Source organism: Pieris rapae, chromosome 21, assembly GCF_905147795.1.
Source record: "Pieris rapae chromosome 21, ilPieRapa1.1, whole genome shotgun sequence".
Taxonomy (NCBI): domain Eukaryota; kingdom Metazoa; phylum Arthropoda; class Insecta; order Lepidoptera; family Pieridae; genus Pieris; species Pieris rapae.
The window spans coordinates 2,792,186-2,813,068 of record NC_059529.1 but is presented as its reverse complement, the minus strand read 5'-3'; positions in this window follow the sequence as shown (position 1 = coordinate 2,813,068).

The window sequence follows — 20,883 nt, the reverse complement described above, 5'->3', positions numbered from 1 at the left end:
AAGTCCTTATTAATTTTAAGTAGGTACATCTTTCTTTTCATAGTGTAAGATTTGGGAACCCTTTTAAGTAAATATACCTGTGTTAGGGTTCCCAGCTCTTCCATAACAAACTTAATTACTTAAAATAGCTAAAATTTAACCAATTCGTTTTCTTTTTATTTTTATTTTTTGAACCGTTATCATCAATTTTTTTCATCATTTATCAGATTTGTTTGTATAAGCTCTGAAATGCAATTGCCATTGCTCCCAGGTTGAACGGACGATCTCAGCAGAGTAGTAAGCTTAACCACTAGGCCTGGTCCTCTTCGTAAAACTTTTATCTCAATCTACAACAATTCACATCCAAGTTATCCGAGTGGTTGTGTTGGCAATAAAAATAGCCATTAAGAGACACTAGAAACTATAATTTTCATATTATCTAAGAGTTATAAAAGACTTTTATGTTTGAAATAATAAAATTCATATTATTTTATATCTTACAACCCCACGCGGTGAGGTTTTTTTTTTAATTATTGGGGTTTTATTAAAAAATTGTATAAATGTTAGTAGTAACAATTTCCAATGGAAAGATAGAACAGTAACATATAAAAAAAACTTAAAGAAAATAAATTAGTAACATAATTATGACCCTTCAAATAAGTGTTTTTAGACTTTTTATAACCAGTCTACATAATTCAATACGTAAAGAAGATATAATAAAAGAATAGAAAATTTATTAATATATCTTTTTAGTTGTACAGTTAAGTGTATCTAAAAACATTCAATATATATTTAAGATATTAACAGATATTGAAACTGGGCGTTAACCCCAGCCCCAGTTAGTTAAACTTTACACAACAGTCTTGACATAAAGCTCACTCTCAGAGATAACTGATAAATATTCCAGTGGGGAACTACGACAATGGTCCGAGGTAAGGCGGGGTAAAATAGGGTAAGATGGCACGTTCTGGCCCTACATTCAAAGCTTCACGAGCATTAAAACTGCATTTCACCTCTAAAGTATTTGCGGCGAGATAAAGGGAGTTCTAAGTTCGCTTCATTCAATAGATGCTGCGTCAAAGCTATTAGCAACTGGCTTCATATATTTTTAAATTCTTCATAAAGAACATTGTTAGTTCCTGTGAAGAACAGGATCTCGGAACATTGTTTATTTTTAAGGTAAGTTAACATACCAAAGCGATACAATCAATAAAGTTTTCAAATTCATTCTAATCTATCCCTGAAATTAAAAAAAAAATCACAATTGTTCAAAATTCGAAGAAGGTTATCACGAAGGTTTCAAACGTATATATTTTATATGATGAACATTTTTTTAATAATATAATAAAAATTGGAAACGAGCTTTTTCAATTTCCCGCCAAGAATCGTCATATTTTATATATTTTCACCAACGATAATTTGTATTTGCGACTATTATAGGCGATTCTGTTGATCTGTCATAAAGATAAAAAATAGTTCACCTCTTTAAGTGTCTAATCTATGTATAGACATGCCGGATTTTAGTACGTTATAGGTAATAAAACCTACTTTTTCACAAAGCCTTTCAGTTTATTGCGAATGTGATCTCTATTCAATCTGTGGGCTTTAACTTGAAGTTTTGGAAAGGTCAGCCGTATCTCATTACCTGGGTCGAAGCGTGGGACTAACTTGGTGTTGATTTATAACTTTGAAGAAATTATAGATGCGTAAACGTTTAAAGGTTAATGATAAAATTAGAACTAATCTAATGTTTTTTGGATTGTGGATATTAGGTCACGGAACAAATTGAAAAACGTGTTTTGGCAAAATTGATAATTTACTTAAGAAAATTTAGTTCGAATAGTTTTCTGCAACAAATATATTTACCAAATGACAATATCACCAAGGAGGATATTATTTTTCGGTAAAGAGCACACCATTTTTGTAGTCATATTAATATTTTTACTAATCTATCCGCGCCAATCCTTCTATAGTAATTTAATAAAGACGTATATAGGTTATAGTTTGAAAAAACTTTAAGAAATGTAAGTCGAATAAACTGAATAACTACATAGTCGAATTCTTTAACAATCAGAAAACAAATGTCCAACGGTCAAACTAAATGCTTTTCACCGGTTCGCTCTATACGAGCTTTATAAAATTAATGTCTAAAGTATAAAGACATTATAAGCGTTAAAATATTTAAGCAAAGTTGAAACGATGTTTAAATCTGAAGCTTAATAGTCCAATAACTAAAATAATACGGCATGAGACATCGCTTTATTGTGTTTTAAAATAGAAAATTGCTTATAAAATCCCTACAGTTTTTGTTACTTATATTGTATTTTTAAAAGCTTTTACAATGTCTTTCTTCTAAAGAAGGTACTAAACATTAACGTTATATGTAACAGCTTTTCTTTTATTATTCATAAATTTTAACCAAAGTGTCAGTGACTTTATACAATACGGCAGATGAATTATACTTAATTGTTGTATGGTTTACTGGTATATCGCTCCTATTAGTAGGAAATTTGAACGATTTTTAACAACGGGATGATTTGTTTAAAATCACGTAGGAGTTTATCGATTGGAAGCATAATATTTTATGTCTAAAAGACACATATATTATTACATTTATTATAACAGTCAAATATAGTGTATTGATAATTATTTAGCGTACACAGTATTAATAAAAATAGTTAAAGATTACTTCTTATAGCGCCATCTCCTGGCGAAGGTTGGCAATCATAATGGCTACTTTAATTTTGGATGCCGCGCTACTGAACAATGACTTGGTGCTTTGGCCAAACCACTGTCTCAAATTTTTCAACCAGGACATGCGTCTGCGGCCAGGTTTCCTTCTATCTACCACTTTTATACGTATGATTAGTTGAAGGAGCTCGTCTTTTTAAAGATTACTGAAAACAAATTTAAAAAGTCCCTGTGGCAGTGTACCTTTAATGTTTGCAGCATTTCCTCGCATTTACAATTCTTATTTGTTGAGCTAGCTCCGGGGACACCGTTACTATCTACCAGGCGCCAACTTAAATCTTGAATAAGCGCCTGTGCAATTGAACCCAAGTCTTCACTCTAAAGGGAACAAAATCGAAGTTTGAAGAAGGACTCTTAGATTTTATCTGTTTACTATTTTCCGCCTGTTCGCGACGGCCCCAGCTTTTTTGTTTGTCCGTGCGAGGAGAGACGGGTTAAACCTGACCACACATTAAACAAAAGTAATGGTACAAAGCAAACCTTTTTTTTATATAATCGAGGTGGTAATGCATTTGCGCATTGGTCTTAAAAGTTGCAGGGCTATGTGGGACTCGCTACCTACGCTAAAATCTCTGCAGAGGCTGGGTGAACAATATCCACTAAAAACACCTCGACAAATTCCTACAAAGACGTGTTACAGAGGCTCCGGGGTCGCTATCGGATTCTACCGGGACCTCACGGGATATTACACTCTAAAACCTTCGGTGCAGTATATACTACATAGGAGGCAGGAAACAAAGCAAACCTATTTAAACATATGTTATGTACATACATATATTTATTACTCAAGATGTCCTATAGAACATGGTGTAATGGTTACAGCTCCTTACAAACATCGTGTAAAAAAAAACTTGACGATTAAAAAAAGTGGCGGAGAGTTTAATGCCAGTTCTTCTATTCCGTTCTACGCCCTTGATAACTGGCAGTAAATGTAAAATTAGAATCATTTTATATTTCTTTTCTTTTTTTGACGTTTATAAGTGTACATTATTTTACTTAAATGAATAAATTATTTTTGACTTTGACTTTGACTATGATCTAAAAAATAAACAATTACAAAATTTTATAACGTTAGACTAGTTTTTTTAAATAAAACAGGGGGCAAACGGGCAGGAGGCTAGGTAAAAATGATTAGGCGTCTTCACTCTCATGCATTTAAGTTTCTCGAGGTGTAATAGGGTAACTCCATATTGGCTTACATATAGACTCTCATGTATATATAAATGTTGTTATATTGTTATAAATGTTTGCCGTACAATTTTAAAATATCTCGCATACGTCATACAGGAAAATACATTTTTGAAGAAACAATAACGTACACAGTTCAAAGGATTCTGAGTCAAATGTTTACTTTTATGCAAATAAACAGGCTTTATTGACTTCTGCAGCCTTGGCCAGCGTCCAAACCAAACCTGATGAAATAAATCACCCTTGGATTCATTGATTGTGGTAAACCACAAATGCATTTAATGTGCACCGATTTAACGGAAATAACTGTTTTGTATACACCGAATTTTAACAAGTACAATCTAAGGTTAAGTTACATTGAGGCTAAATTTAAACAATGTCTAGCAGTAAAATGGTTTGGCTAGCTCTAATTTGTATCATATCGTCTGAACAAAGGTAAGTTGCTTGATCAACTACCTTTAAATATAAATATAATGCTAAATTATTATTAACCTTATAAATAGCTTTTATCTGTAATCAGACATTTAAAACATCTAAAACCTTTAACAAATAAAAGAGAATATTATAACCATTTATATACTATTTTTATTTTTCGAAATCAATTAATTAACTTATGTTTGTTACTGTTAAATTTTTCGGGTCGGTTCGTGATGGATGGATTTGGAGGCGTTCTAAAAGTGACATATAAGAAAGGTACATTAATTTAATTAGTACATAATATTATGCTCTTGCACTACGTTCTTTTCTTTTTCTTAAGGGTTGCCTGGAAGTAATCGCTTGTTAGCGGTAGGACCGCCTGTCGACCGCCTGCCGCCTAATAACTTATCTAAGTGTTAATAAAAAAAATTATATTACGATCACTTTCTTTAGATTCAAATACCTTCTTTCTAAGTGCCTATTTTCCACGGAAGCCAATGCATAAATTATCCATCGATTTTCATATGATTTTCTGTGCTATATTTTTTAATTTTGAACATTTTTACAGGTGAACCATGAAAATCGTATTATAATCTGTAGTATCAATCACAATTGATTTGCTTTTAAATAAATATACTGTAAGTTTCAAGGCGGCACGTCGTACTTGATATTGTTTAATTTGACTACGAATTTCTCCTTTATAGAGATTATAAATTTCTTGTTTCATATAAGTGAGGAATAATCCTCGATATTTCTTATATCGTTTTGATACAAGTCAAAAGGTTAACGTTTTTATTCATTTCATAAAGCTTGTTTTCACTTGTCTAGTTTTCTAATAATTCCGTTTTTCTTAGTTTCATCAGCTATACTGTTTGGGTGGCAATCCACATTTTTTAATAAATATAAAACTCCTACGATAGTGATTCATAAAAAATATAATCTCGCTATTGAATTCGCTATCTGTCTTTTCTGGTCAGAGCATAAACACAATTTGAGAGGAAACAGTCTTAGAAAAAACAGTGCACTCCCGCTAAAGCCCAAATATTTTCTTCCTTGTATGATGTTATTTTTTGATAAAATAATATCACATGAAATAACTCTTCTTTTCAACTCTATCTATCGTTAGATTAGTTAGACTTACTGATCTGAAATTATTGAGATCTGAATATCTTTTTGGAGTTTACTCCTTAAGAATCGATTTTCATATATAAGGCGCCCGGTATGAGAAAAATATGACAGGTAAAATCTACTGATGAATGACCTCGTTACTTTTTTGGTGTGCAACTTTCTAATTTGGTTGTCAGTGTATTAAGACGTACATAGTGTATGCTGCAAGGCGACTATACCTATATGTTATTTTGTAAAATGTAGATATATTATTTTCATTAATTTGTTAATTTACCCTTTCATATGGTATTAATCTTATTTTCAGTTGGATAGACTCTTTTTGCGTATGTTTAGACAATCGTACTTAAGGAGTAAACTCCAGTCGTGCGTCGGAGCTGACACACACAATTTTTTCCCTTTCATTGTATTTACATGTTTAAATGCTTTATTAACTTTATTTGTCGAGTGACATAAAAACCTTCATGTTTTGTTTGTTTTGTGTATCTTTTCACTCCTTGCGCTCAAGGTAAGCTAATTTTATTTATCACAATGATTGCCTCGAAGAGATCGCTCGAAAGCGACGAGCCCGCCAGTTGTCCTCCTTTTTATTTAATTATTGTAATTGTACTTTATTGAAGTTATAAAAAAAATATAAAATTTGCAATTTTAATTATTTGCGAATCATTCGACACGAATTAGATAAATTGCCTCTCGCAATAACAATACAAATCCAATATCGCCTTACCAGTCATTGTGCTAAAACCGGTTCGATCTTGGACTAAAATGGGAAAAACCCAACGTTATATAAATGTAATTATGTAATTTGCAAACTGATTCATAATAACACGTGTTAATTTGTTTATGTTGAACTAATTATATCTATTGAAAAAGTTCACTGTACTGCGTGTGAACTTTTTCCGTGGTGTTGTCCATTTTTTATTACTTTATCTAAGTATGAAAATCTTGTTTAATCTTTATATAAAAAATCAATTGTTCATTGATGAAATACCGGTAATCTTTTTTTTTTATTTTCTTTTTACAAAATAATATAATATATCACAAAATGTTACATTAGAAAACCTATTAATGTAACCATAGCAGCCTTGTTTAGGAGTGTGACAAATGCATATAAGGTTAGAGTTACGTTATCTAATATCTGATTGGGAAGACGATTTATTAGTCGCAGTAGCAAATACCTCATCGTTCGCTCGCCATATACGTTGTTTGCTCTCGATGTACAGAGCCGAACTTGCGTTACCGCAAGCTTATTTTTTTATGTCATCTCGAAAAAAGTGCTCGACTAAGAGACAGTTACTTACTTTTTCTGTTATTGTCATTATTTTGCAGTAAAATGACAGTTATACAGTTTACAGGCAAATGTAACAGTTAAGTATAAATTTTTTGTCATATTGAGGTTATGCGGTCAATAACTTGCGGGAATTTGTTTCGCTTCCGTTTGTAAGTTGACCATACGTTTATTCCGTAGTATAATATATAATAGAATGCCAGATACTGGATATGTAATTAAGGATAATCACCTATTATAATATTTTTAACTAGCTGACCTGGCAAACGTCGTTTTGTCATGTATATAATTTATAATAAAAAAATAGGGGTTGACCGTAGAGGGTTGAAAATTTAGGGTTGTATGTATTTTTTAATGCTGATGCGGATAAAAAATAGATGTTGTCTGATTCTCAGACATACCCAATGTGCACACAAAATTTCATGAGAATCGGTCAAGCCGTTTCGGAGGAGTTTAACCACAAACACACAATATTATATTATATTATACATATTATGTGATATTACACGAAGATACACGACATTAAACAAAGATTTACGGAAACACACCAAGATTAACGAAAATAAACGAAGATTAACGAAGATACACGAAAATAAACGAAGATTAACGAAGATTTTCGAAAATAAACGAAAATATACCATCACAAACAAATAGACATATACCATCATGGACTTTTCTGAAGACCTTTTTAATGTGTACAATACTTAGTACATTATTTTGATAAAACTCTTAGGGTTCAGCCTGCGTTTGCAATGAAAGCGGAAAAAATGTAATTATTTACGACATCACATTAGAAACCTCAAAAATAACAGTATTTTTCCACTATTTATTGGATGTTATTACCTGCCTCTTGAATCACTCTATCTATTAAAAAAACCGCATCAAAATCCGTTGCGTATTTTCAAAGATTTAAGCATACAAAGGGACATAGGGACAGAGAAAGCGACTTTGTTTTAGACTATGTAGTGATAAACATTGCAACGTACTTGTTCCACAATCATAGACACAGATGTGAACCTTCCCAATAAAAGCAAATAAGAACTTGAAACACGTTTAAAATGTATTTTTATTGATACCTAATCTGTACATTATAATAATCATCAATGGCGCTACAACCTTTTCAGGTCTGGGCATCAGATTTCTATATCTGTTTCATGATTTGTTAATCTTTTTCTTCACAGTTAAACAGACAGAAAGTCCAATGGTGCACAGCCGGAGATCAAACCTACGACATCAGGAATGAGAGTCGCACGCTGAAGCCACTAGGCCAACACTTCAATACAAATAAATAAATACTGATAATTTGTATTTGGAAGTTTTCTTTTTTTTATAGAACACGGGGCAAACGGGCTCACCTGATGTTAAGTGATACCGCCGCCCATGGACACACTCGATGCCAGAGGGCTCGCGAGTGCGTTGCCGGTTGTCGATGCCATAAAGATTTTACCAGACAAATTTGTTTTGTTATAATGATTTAATTAAAGTTAACATTTTATAATGCCACAGTCGAAAAATATAGAAAGTAACATGACATTTTAAAAATGTAATTTCTTTGCGAATTGCGGTAAAAATTGTTTTAGATTCAAATGCCCAAGTTTCGTGCCAGAGAAAGATATTATAAGTGCTGTATGAATATTTGTTTTAGTTTACATAATGAAGTCGGAAGTTAAATAGGAAATTATCGCCAATCTTAGCATAATTATGAATATATACTTCTGTTGTGTTCGTCTATAATAATAATGTTTATTTTGATTTGATTGTTTCATTATTTTGAATAGGTTCCTAAACTTCAGGAATAACTAAAAAATATATTTTATTAGATCCCTACTTTATCTTTATACGGTATCTTTGATAAACATGGGCTCTAGAATAATTTACAAAAAAGTTAGGGTTCTGTAAATAGTTATAGCCAAGTTGAGAGAGAGCCAAGAATTTTTTTATTTTTTTGCGACTGAGGCGCCAACTTGCAGCTGTGGTCTCTGGCAGATTGATCTGCTCCTCAGCGTAATGGTGAACCAGGGTCAATCACACCCACATCACTCACGGATTACACGACTCTACAAAAAAATTTTCGTTCTTTGTCCTAAAGTTTATACTATTATTTTCCAGTTAGTTATGCACAAAAACGAAAAGAAAATACCTTTTTTCGGTATAAAGTTTGCTTTTGTGATAGTTATAATAATAATACTTGCCAATACAATGAAAACATGATGGGCGACTATATTTGGGGTTTATTGATATAAAGTAGCTATGAACATAAAAGAAAAAGTAAAAGTGTGCACTTTTAAGTTATTTTCCACTTTTCTGTAAACTAATTTGATAGTAAAACTTAATAAAAATATAATAAACATTTTTATTTCAATAGTTTTATTTTGAATCAAAAATTAAAACCCGAGATTTTTTAAAATTTCGTTCAATCAGTCTTCTAAGCACAAAAGCAGTTTTTCATGCCATATATTTTTTTCCGTCTTATTACGACCTAAACTACCGAAATTTAATGCTTTGCAATCAAAGTCAAATTTCATGTTGACCCGTGTTATACATCTAAAACGTACCTTGTTCTTTAAAATACATTGTTATCTCTCATTCTTTTTTATTGTTCTTTTGTGTGTTTCTATGTGTGTTTTGTTAGTAATAAATGTTATGTATATGATCTGTGTATTTTCTGAATTCGAAATCATAAATTAGGTACCAGAGTAAAAGTTTTAACTTTTTTAATTTTACGATTGTAATCAAAACGTCAAATTAAATTTCGACGTGTCGTATAGCTCCATAGTTTAACCGTTATAGCAAACAGTATAAAATACTGAAAAAAAGTCAAAGTATAGATTATAGATAGACTTTCTATCTACTAGGAAGTCAAATTTATTGACCAATGAAAATATATTGTTCAAACAACTCAAAAATAATAATAATTGGTGATAAAATCATTTATGGCCTGGCCTAGAATTAGCTTAATTATTTATTAGTTTCAAAATATTTTAGTCTTTAAAAGGGAAACTGATAGCATTCTTCTTCTTTATGTCCTATAACCCCTAGGTGGGGCAGAGGGCGTCCACAGCGAGCCTCCATCCCGTTCGGTCTTGCGCCTCGTGCTTCACCTCGCTCCAAGTCCTACCAGCTCTCTTTACCTCGTCCGCTACTGTACGGCGCCAGGTTTGTTTGGGACGGCCACGCCTTCGCTTTCCTTGCGGGTTCCAATCAAGCGCCTGTTTGGGAATATGACTGGGATCCCTTCGACGATGTATGGCCTATCCAATTCCACTTGCGCCTCTTGATCTGAATTTCAAAATATTTTAGTCTTTAAAAGGGAAACTGATAGCATTACTATCAACCTAATTTTCTAAGAAGCGTAGTTTTCTCACAACTTAGTACTTGTTGGTGTATCTTCACAATGAGGATTCCTTAGCAACAGCCTTGCGACTTGAATTCTTAAAGATAACAAGTATGAATAAATTCTTCTGAAAGCATTCTTATGAATATTGATGCACAATTCAGGCATGTTTAAACGTCACGCCATTTTTACATAATCTCAAGTCTGAGTAGTGTGTTAATCTGAATGGGGAATTTCTATGTTGTATTGATCTATAACCAAGTAGGTAGCCTATAAGTATTGATTATGATAGATGAATATGTGATTCTAAGAATCTTCCAGCGCTCAATGTCCTGTGCCACCGCCAATTGCATACTTTCAACTGCAACAGGTCCTCCTCAACTCTGTCAATCCAGCAGTAAATAGTAAGCAAGACGCTTTTTGGACAGCAAAGCTAGCGGAGTGAGTGAGTGTGAGATGATTCTGATGTTAGAGAACTCTGCTTTATTCCCATGTCTTATTCCAATGAAAGAGCGTACAGAAGCCTCCCATTGTTACAGGTCTCCATGGACGCTGTTAACGACGATAACCACTTACTTCTTAGTATCGTAACTGCTATCTCATACAAATACGATATTATCTTTCTTTGGAAATACAATAAAAATTTTCAGGCCTTGAAAATGTATATTAGATTTTCCTCTTATAATATGTAATAAAAATCTCTTATAAACAATAATCATTTATTTATAATCTGATAATACTATAATATGGCACCTTATATCTACGATCACAGCCAAGCAAGTTAATAGTTATTGAATCCTTAACCAACAAAGCTGTTTGGTCTTTGTGGGTAATTTTGAGGGTTCTTTCTTAAAGCGTCATACTGTTTGGCGTTGAGATACCAAAATGGCCTTTGCTCGACTGGCATTTGTTCTATTCTGTTAATTAAGTTTCCATCTCCTCTGGCTTCAATGGGAGCGTCGGAGTCCTCTCCAAATCGGTTGCCCAGGGGTGAAGACTCGACAGCTGGATAGCCTATGGGTCGGAGACCGGCGTAAAATGGTCTTTGGGCATCTGCTACTGCGAAGATGAGGGCGAATGCAACTGCTAGTTTGTATACTGCCATTTTATCTGGAAAAAATATTTTTGTATTATAATTTAAACACGTCATATTTAAAAATACAATTTTTAAAAAAGCCGATATTTTTAATAAGATTTTGAGGTAAACAAATGGGCCTACAGGAGCCCATCAGCACAAATTTATGATGCGTTGGTAGCCTTTGAGGGCTTAGGCAAGAGTATGCTTTTTAAAATATATTATATTTTAAATAACTTCTGATCAAAATTTAAACAATAAATAATAATTAACAAATGACTATAATAATATTTACCTTATTTTATCGATGTATTTTACGATGTATTCTATTTGTTTAGCGTTTGTATTTTGTTGAGCGCAAACTCGTTATGAATGCAACTGGACAGAGCGCGGTATAAATACGAACGGAGACACGCCTTATCACAACGTCACGGCTGCCACAGACCTAAGACGATCACGACTGACATATATAAATTCTAAAGTTAGTAACCTTTAAATTGTATATAAACTTTTTTCCATTTTTGTAATAAAAAGTACACAATATTTTATAAGCGTAATCAATTGGATTGTTCGGAGAAATAGTTGAACCTTTAACACTGACATGGGCCAAGCTATCAGTGAAATAAAGAGACAAAATTCAAAATAACCAAAAAAGAAAACGTAACATAACGTAACGTAACTTTAATAGTATAAATTCACATTTGTAAAATTATATATATTATTCAACCAATTTTACTTACACTTATTTTGGGTATAATTTAATCTTTTAATTTTGTTATGAGCTGGTTACCCTGACTATTTATTACTTAAAAATGTTCCAACATGTAACAATTCTAATGCATATATTACTTATAACGAACAAAATCAATAATATTTAATACGAAATATACATTTCTTTTAAATTATAAACCACATGGTCTCGCCAACAATGTAATATATTTAATTGATTCATTTATAAAATATGCATTTGATGAAAATATAATCACAATTATAATTTTAATTTCAACTTAAATCAAACCTATCACTATAGTAAACACAATATACTTATTTTTATGTCTATGACATACCAGTTCATTACCATTAAAGTGAAGTAAAACCATGACCTACAAATAGAATATGCTGGTCCACTCTATTTATTATTAAGGCAGCGTAAAAACCCAGTATCACCCACAGTGATACGTAAGCGGGGTTCCTCATCTGTCCGGAGAGTGACGTAATCCAACACGTCATGATACTGACCATTATAACTTGGACTTGAGTAATAAGCAATATAACTACACAACATGTTCATGTTAGGTGGTTGCATTTGTATGATGGACTACTTTAGATTTTTAATTTCTTTAAACTTATAAATATTAATAAGGTTAAAACGATTGCAGTCTGGAAAATTTCAAATCTTCAGTATTTAAAGATAATCATAAGATTATATTTAAAATATAAAATTATAAAACAATCTCTTATTGTTTATAGTAAAATAAATACTATTTTATTGATTATGAGTTTCGCTTTTGGATACTTATTTAGCTTTTAATTACAGGTTTGTTTTGTACGTGATTAATATTTTTTGATTCTTGTCAATATATGAATTACTAACTAATAACTTTATTTAGTTACGAGTACGAGAGAAGTATTTCTATTATCATATATATGTATTAAATATTTATATTATATTGTATGAATAGCAGTAAATATATTAAATTTATTTTTATTATGAATAGTTTTATTCGTCCGGCTTCGCAATTTATAGATAGTTATGCGATCCATTATTAACAAGTTCGATATTAAATATTTAAAATCCTCTTCTGACTCATTAAAAGACGTTATTTTAATCACGAATGAAACCCTCAGATCACGATTCTCAATAAGATTATTATCTGACCTTTTATTGTTTAATAGAATTTAATAAACAGAATTTAAATATTTATCAAGTGTAAAACAATTATAAGATATACTACAGATCATTTGTTATAACAGAAATCGTCTTTCTAAAAATAAAGCAATTTTCATTAAACATTAGGAGTTACTTCCAATACACTATTTCACAAATAGTAGCAGTATTTTTTGTTGATGAAAAAAAAGGGAGATAGATAAAGTCCCTGGACACGATGGCGAGGGAGTAGAGTGAAATATTATAAAAAAAAAACAAAAAAAAGTCAATAGGAGTTGGATTTAAATTTAAATTTTTATTTTATATAGGAAAGTTCCAATTACAATTGAGGCACGCACACAAGTGATAAACAAACTGTTTTTTTACATAATAGATAATGCATGTTTGTGGCATATTGATTATGGATAATACAATTAATTTTGTTTATTTATAAATTAGGTTATTTCCTGAACTTATCTGTGGGTATTTTAAGATTATTCCTAAGTCGTAAATAGGTATTTGATACGGGAAATACATTACAGATAATGCAGTAATAAAATTATCGAACGGTCTGTGAGGGGTTCAAACCACTTAACATTTTTACTATGCAAATAAATATAGCTATACTTCGGGATAATTGATATAATTTCTGGAATCTATAAATATATTTAAAATATCTATCCAGTTTATAATATTACTATATTTCTGATCATGATGAAATCTTTGTAGATATTTTTGGAGTAGAAATTGAGTGCCGTCAAAACAAAAATTACGGAGAGTTATTTTAAATTTAATTAATTAAGCACCAGTTAAAATGAATGGAGAGATGAAATAAGGTCTATTTATGTCCTTTTCTTCAGGACATAAATAGAATGTACCTATTTCTAAATAGTCGAAGAAATTTTCGAGCCTTTAGAGTTAAGACTGTCTTATATTTATTCTAATAAATAATAATGAATGAAAGGCCGGCAACGTACTTGTGAGCCTTCTGGAAATGTGAGTGTCCATGGGCGGCGGTATGACTTAACATTAAGTGAGCCTCCTGCCCGTTTGCCTCCTATTACAAAAAAAAGACAGTCAGCGATATTTTAGGAAATATTTATTTTTAAGTTTATTTGTTCTATTGCAAGAAATAAAATGCTTTTTTTACATATATATTTGTTTTATTTTGTAGTAAGTCAACTACACTCTTGTAACACTGTGAACTTTTTATTTAAGTTATCATTAGGTACTATGATAGGGTATCTATCCCTTACCTATAAAATGAATGCTTAAAATCTCGTAGTCACTGTCTAATATACAATATACATGCTTATTATAACTTTTTGCCGAATCAAAATTACCACTACAATACAATTATTTCGATACCCACACGTCCAGCAAAAACAATAATTTGATTGTTTCTATACAGAATTATAATTGGCATATAACAAGAGATACTATAATTAAATATCTCTTATGACCCTGAGGTGAGTTGATAAAAAAGAGATTCCATTTTTGAAATATCAAAATAAAATTATTAATATTTTGAGTTAAGTTACTTCAAGACTTATATGGCCACAGCCATTAATCCTTTCTTTCTCCATCTCATTCCTGAAAGTCGTAGGTTCAATCCCCGGCCGTGCACATTTGGATTTTCAGTATCCGCATATAACACTTGCTCGTACTGTGAAGCCAAAAATCTTGAGAAAACCGGAATGTATCAAATAAAAAAAAATGACATATAATATGTCAGATAGAAGGCTGGTAATTTAATTGTCTATAAATAAAAATGATCAAAGATGTCATCTGAGGCCCTTAATGGGTTGTAGTGCCACTAGGTATGTTTTTTTTATAAACAGGGGGCCAACGGGCAGGAGGCTCACCTGATGTTATGTATTACCGCCGCCCATGGACACTCTTAATGTCAGAGGGCTCGCGAGTGCATACCGGCCTTAAGATTGGTACGCTCTTTTCTTGAATGTACACTTAAGAATGTCAGATAAAATAATTACTTTTTATTTACTGCTAATTCTCAACATAAGTAACGAACGGACGAGAAGAACTGGCAATTAAATCTCTGTCACTCTTGTTATTTTTTACTGTCTATTACGCAAGATTCCTAAGTATGCACAGAAATGATGCGCCATTTATTAGTTTCATATAATTTGGACATGTTGAGATATCATAAGAGCAGTTACTAGCACAGTTTTTCGTAAATATATAAAACCGAGTTTTTAATGTAAGAACTTCGTGGACTCGAACTCGTTAAGCAAAAATGCGACAGTTTAGTACTGCAATGTTTTTACCTAATGCCTGAATTACTTTTTTCATGTAAATACCTAAGTTACTGACATTCTTAATTAGTCGACATCACAGAAGAACGAAGAGCTGGCAGCTACCTCGCACAAAGAATTAGTCTAGCTATTCAAAGGGGGAACGCTGCCAGTATCTTCGGAACCTTGCCTAAAGGGACTGCTTTTAATAATATATTTTAATTATTAAATTTTAAGGTTATTGGGTATATTAGAATTACTATTAATCTTTTAATATGTAAGATTTTTGTTAATAACTCATTGTATTGTGATATAATAAATATTAAAGTTGTATTATGTGTCAAATAAAATACCTAAGGACAATAAACAAGTGTAACTTTTTTAAACTTTTTTTTTATATCCCATCACTATGTTACGCATGTAATTCGATGGAATGTTGCGTCGATTTAATTCAAAAATCGGCACCCAGACATCTTAAATTACCAAGAAATTCCCCTCGCTACATTGACGAGACGGTACGGTATTAAACGGATATTGGTTGTGGTTCGCTGGAGAGTAATTCCGACCACAGACCCAATACTATATGAATGAGGCCAGCTGACAAACTATACGAAATGGGTAATTTCACGCCTTAGCGAATGACAGGTCATTTAGCAGCTCTCTCTGCATTGCAGATAATATACAATTAATAAACAACGATAAAAGCTATGTATAAACAACACTCGATGGAACCTAACAGAATGTGAGAAGGCAAAAAGCTATAATATTAAATATACTATAAACATTAGTTATTTATATCCGATACCTTCTATTTGAATTTTGGCCGTCAGTCTTTTGATGCGAGTTTTGTCCTTTGCCAGATGCAGCAACTCTACTGGCGTCGCATGACTCGTTCCGTTGCCAAGCCAATACATAGTTTCCCTGGATTTTACCCATTATAATTAAAAAAAGGCGGTGGTAGTGTTCATGGCTCAACACGTGGTCCAGGTACGCAACTTTTCGTTTTTAATGTTGTGCATAAGTTTTTTCGACATTCCAACTCGTTTAGGAACTTTCTCGTGAGAGACCTTCTGGATCCAGCTAATACGAAGCATGCATGAGTACCACAATGCATCTATGCGTTGGCAGGTCACATCAAGCGTACACAACGATAAAATTGGTGACATATAGACGCGGTTTTCCTTCCTATGTTTTATTTCTACCTAACCTTATTTATTTTGTATGAAAACCTCGATCAGCGAAGGACATTTGCATGAAAGCTTTCGTTCAATTAGTATTCAATCCAGTATGACACTAAGTATGTATATGGCAAATTTGAAATCAAATATTTACGGCTATGCTAGCTGGATGGTATGGCTTGGACTTAATATGTTCATTTAAAACGTATTGATGATGATTTATCTATTGATACGGGACCTACAGATATTGGGACGTGATCAATAGATTCGACACTCAATGTAGAGAACGGAAATGCCAAGAATTATGTACTAAATTTTTTTAATTTCGAATTTTTTTGAACATGTAACAATTGTGGAACACTTGATTGGTTGTAGAATTTTAGAAAGAACTATCTATTCAGCTTTTGTTCGATCGTCACCAAATGACATCACCCCTCAATACAATGAAAAAGCAAATAAAACTTACGCGCTAATAAAACACATGTGATAAAAGAATATATTACTTAAAATTATGACACTATATAGAATCTGAAATTTAAATTATACGACGAAACATACTCCTGCAAATATACAAGTTCGATTTTGAAGAGGCGCTTAAAATATTTCATATACGGAAACCAAGTACAAGTGCTTGCGTCATAGAAATTTTATGGCTTTTCGAAATAAACATTTTACGATAATACTGATATAAAATAAATTACCACAAACACGGATGATGTCTACCTGCAATGTTTGCATATTCATTGCTGCATCACTTGTCAGCTTATCCTGCGCAGTTTAATCGTAAACTTGTTCGGAAATTTGAGTGCCTTTGAATTAGTGATTATTTTTGTAATATAACATTAGTAATAGTCTTTATCGCAGATACTTTTTACACTTAAACATAATTATATTTCTATCTCATTCTCTTAAGTACCTGTGTGCCCTTTATTGGCAAAGCTTCTCCAAATCACTTCTTTCCTATAAGAACTGCGCCATTTTTGAAATATTACCTATATTCAAAATTCTAATTGATTTAGAGTATTTTTCTCAACCATCCACTTTTGACAGAGAGAAATAATATATTTTATTAAGTCTAAATCAAAAAAAAATCTAGAAATTTAGAAAAAATTAACATCGTTAATCTAAATCTATCTATTTTCATTTCAAATATCAATCATTTTACTTTATAGATAGGCTACCAAAGTATACAAGAAAAATTAAATATCGTCGTTTCTATGACAATTATCCCTTCTTAGAATACAGATAATATTAAGTGGCCACTCGAAATAATCTAGTTCATAGTAATCAAGAAACAATAATGAGTTGTTTTTCTTTTGTTTATCTTCAAACTACTTAGAGGTTATAACTTTTTATGCTGAATCACATTCATGAGTATAGGAAATATACATTAATTATCAGTTATGAATTTTATTTTGTTTATATTTGTAAGTTCTTTTATCTTCGTTATTTTTTATAACACACCTATATACACATACGATATAGTATACTTATAATAATAATTCGATAGTATAAGTTTCCGTATTATTGTTATACACTGAGTTGTTGTTGTCGCCAGTACTACGTGTTCTGCAGTAGAGACCCTTTTTTAAAAAAGCCTTCTCTTGCGCTTTCCATTTCATCTGTTCTTTGCTGCGTGGGCCTTTAGAAAGAATTCAAAAATCCAATTGTGTACTTTTTAAATCCCATTTGCGTCAATGGACGACCAGAGAAATACTTTTATATATTTCATAATTGATTTAAAGCAAATATATCGTAATATATGTTACGTCTTGCCAAAGTTAAATGGTTAATGGTAAATCTAGTGCTATTCGTGGTCTATTTTCAAATTTATTTATATTTTTAACTAACTCATCTACCATCACATATAAATCGATTGCAGCCGTTGCTGCAATCGTTGCTCAAATCGACACAACTGAATAGTAATAGATTAAAATATTAACTATTTTTTACAGTATAGGTATTGACAAAGATCTTTTGTCAGTACACTCAAGGGACAAAACGTCTGTCAATATGTGCAATTCATGAATTAATTACATACATTGTGTCATGTTTGTATTTCTCGAGAGGTTTGGTTTCGCTGAGGGAAGAGGTATCTGTATTGGTAAAATAATCTGATTATAAAGAATTAGCTTCATGGAGTGGCCGTAGCAGAAATAACAAGTATCAAACTATCGTATAAGATATCGTAGAGATACATTTTTGTGTAGATGGAATCTGCGAGAGACTGTAAAAACTGTATTTATTGTATTAGTTGTGATAAAGCCGCTTTGACGAAAAACAAGTGAGTACGTACAAAGTACACATGTCATGGTAGCTGTACACACTCGGCGAGACACCCCGAGACAGGCCGAGGGCGAGAGTGTACAGTAGAGCTCTCGTCTCGCCTCGCTTCCTCGCAGTCGGTCTCGCCTCTCTCGGTCGCCTGTCGGTTTTTTGCGCACGAGTCAAAGGGTCTCGCGAGTAAAACGAGAGCGACCTGTACACACTCGTTCAATCACTTGCTCGATGACTGTGGTTGTGACAGGACGTATCGCACAATGTGGTCTAACGAACGCGAATGAGAGTTTTTGGAGTGTTACCAAAGGGAATCGTTGTTATGGAATCCGAAGGATGTAGGACACAAAAATAAACAATCTCTACATGATGCTTGGATGCGAATAAGCCGGCCGATGGATATCCCAATTGAGGAACTAAAGAAAAAGCGAAATTCACTCATGGCTACGTACCGTGGACATAAAAGAAAGATTAATGCATCGTGGTAAACGTGAAGAAAATTATTATAACTTATTGCACAAAGACAAACAGCAGCAGCGGTTTCCACGTCCATTATTAACGGTGTTTTAAATACAAATAACGTAACGAGTGTGTACAGGCTGCGCTCTTCTCTCGGTCCTCTCGGTCGAGACACACTCGGCGAGAGCCTCTCGCCGAGTGTGTACAGCCACCATAAGAAGTGAAACTTCTTTGTAAATTAATTATTACTAAGGTATAAGCCCCAATAGATGGCCATGTACCAGTATATGATCACTCCATGTATTTGTATATCTATATTCACACTGCTTACACACTTATGTGCTAATTGATAATATAAAAATATAAAAATCTGAGTCTACTGTACTAGACGTCATGCGACAGAATTACCATCTAAAGTTAATGAATATATCAATAGCGTGTATTTTTTGAAGTGAAACTTCTTTAGAATCGATGTGATTTCAAACCGGATGCAACGGAAAAAGCGACAGTAAAAAGAGAGAGAAACATATATTCATAAGATTTAACGTGGGAGAAAATGAGATAGATAGAGAAACTCCTTTAGAATCGTAATTTCAAACCGGATGTAATGGAAAAAGCGGCAGTAAAAAGAGACAGAAACATATATTCATAAGAATTAACGTGGGAGAAAATGAGATAGGAGGCATTATACATCCTCTTTTTACTGCCGCTTTTTCATTTAATCGAATTTCGAAATTTCGTTGTTTTAGTTTTTGTCAAATTAAAGATTTATATTAAACCTATAAATTAAAATTTATCATTAAAATATACTGTTTTTAATACAAAGTTTATTACATTTAGAAAGTAAAAAATGTTTGATTTATATATGATTAATTATAAAAACTTTGTTTTTAAAGGTTTCACTTCTACCACGTGTGAATTGCATACATGTCTTTTTTTTTCGATCTCCCTTTCTCACTCACTCATAATCGGTCTCAATCGCTCTCTCCCTGATCTTCGACAAAAACTCTGCACATCTTCATGACGTTCCATGCGTAAAAAATTACCCTTATAAAGAAGTTTTACTTTAAAAAGAGGGTTACGTACTGAAACTGGCATAATAAATATATTAACAGATCAATATGAATTAGTCCGATTAGTCACAGACGTCAATAACCCATTTAGATTTTCAGCACGTATTAAAATATTGTTACCACAGTTAGGGAAAAACCCTGTTATTTGTCATGTCTGATTCAGATTTAACCTGCAGTTATTCCGAAATAACTGGATTCTAAAATATTACGGTTTACTTTACGTTGCGGTTTGGAGGTTGTAGTTTACTTACAACGCCCAAAACTAAACATTGGGCTTAGGATAAATAATAGGATGTGTACGTATGACTCATATTGTAAGATGTAAAATTCCTTTGAAGACATATATGTATTTGCACGCTATTATGTGTGATTGTACGACCATAAAATTTTACTATATTTTTGTAGTAGTTTAAAAGGCTAAAGATTAGGTTGCCAATTCGATGTATGTATGTAGGATGTTATTTTGTTTAAGAATCTAGCTAAACAGTTATTTGCTTAGTATCATTCAATTATCTAATATCTATGTAATCTAGCACAGCCGTTGGATTTAAATTAAAACACGCTATGATTGGTTTAAAATACACCGAAAATCATACTCCTGTTATAACCGGGAGTGT